Source organism: Arvicanthis niloticus, chromosome 19 (genome assembly GCF_011762505.2).
Source record: "Arvicanthis niloticus isolate mArvNil1 chromosome 19, mArvNil1.pat.X, whole genome shotgun sequence".
NCBI lineage: Eukaryota > Metazoa > Chordata > Mammalia > Rodentia > Muridae > Arvicanthis > Arvicanthis niloticus.
This window is the reverse complement of record NC_047676.1, coordinates 15,253,877-15,255,336: the sequence shown is the minus strand read 5'-3', so window position 1 is coordinate 15,255,336 and position 1,460 is coordinate 15,253,877. Positions and strand designations below refer to the sequence as shown.

General features: G+C 43.2%; 1 pseudogene; it reads right to left on the bottom strand.

Annotated features, from left to right (window-relative positions):
• Window positions 1-570: 570 nt before the first annotated feature.
• Window positions 571-1,041, bottom strand: LOC117723713 (large ribosomal subunit protein eL29 pseudogene; annotated as a pseudogene).
• Between the last annotated feature and the right edge of the window lie 419 nt (window positions 1,042-1,460).

Sequence of the window (1,460 nt, the reverse complement as noted above, 5' to 3'; positions counted from 1 at the left end):
TAGATCATCACCATTTGTTGAATTAGCTCTCTCCTTTCCACTCTATGGTTTTGGCTTCATTGTCAAAAATAAACGATCCATAGGCGTGTGAGTTTATTTCTAAGTCTTCAAAAATATTCTCTTGATCAACCTGTCTGTTCCTATACTAATACCATGCAGTTTCTAATATTATTGCTTTGAGGTACAGCTTGAAGTCAGGGATCATGATACCTCCAGATATTCTTTTATTGTTCAGGATTGTTTTCTCTATCCTGGGTTTTTTGTTTTTCCATATGAAGTTGAGAGTTACTCTTTTAAGACCTTTAAAAAATGTGTTGGAATTTTGATGGGTATTGCATTGAATCTGTAAAATGCTTTTGGTAAGATGGCCATTTTCACTATGTTAATCCTACAGATCATTGAGCATGAGAGATCTTTCAATCTTCTAACATCTTCTTCAATTTCTTTTTTTTCTTTTTCTTTCCCCGAGTTTATTTGTAAAAACAGCATAGGACACTGGTCATCTGCAAATGGTGTGTAGGTAGGTGTGTCACAGCAATCTAACTATCTTCATGTTGGCAGGAGCTTTTTCTATGGGGCCTTCACAGGTGCCTGGGCAACTTTAGGAGCCTGGGCTGGAGCTGAAGCCTGGGCCTTAGCTGGAGCTTTGGCCTCTGCCTTGGTTTGAACCTTGGGCTTTGTTTGGCAGAGCCTACAACCCTTGGCCATGTAGCTTTGAATCTGCTTCCCAAGCTTGGGGTGAGCGATGAAAGGCAGGCGGTTGAGTTTGTGGCTGGGGCCCTTTGACATCTTGGGCTTGATGGCCTGAGGCTTCACAAGGGCCTTGATGGCCTCTGCGCGTGCACTCACTGCCTTTGCATTGTTGGCCTGCATCTTCTTCAGGCCTTTCTTGTTGTGGTTCTTGGCAAAGCACATGTTCCTCAGAAACTTGGGGTCAACTCCCTTAAGAGATTCGTATCTTTGTGACTGGGGTTTCTTGATGCCATTTCTGTGCCATTTGCCGGACTGGTTGTGTGTGGTGTGATTCTTGGACTTGGCCATATCTGCACGGTAAGCCGTGGCTTCCGCAGCACCTGGGACCGAAAGAGAAAGAGAAAGGCCTGCAGTGCAGCATGGGAAACAGGGCCACCTCTGCCGTAAGGTCCAACGGGAAAACTTAACTCACTGCTGGTGGAGGAAAAACGTTCCCTTCTTCAATTTCTTAGTCAGAGGCTTGAAGCTCTTTTCATACAGGTCTCTAGGTCTTTTATTTGCTTCCTTAGAGTAACACCAACGTGTTTTATGCTATTGGTGGCTATTGGGAAAAGTATTGTCTTCCTAATTTTTTCTCAGCCCCTTTATCCTTGTGTAGTGCTACTGATTTCCTTCAGTTACTTTTATATCCAGCTACTGTGCTAAAGGTGTTTATCAGCTGTGGGTGTTCTATGATAGAAATTTTTTTGGTCAGTTATGTATATTCT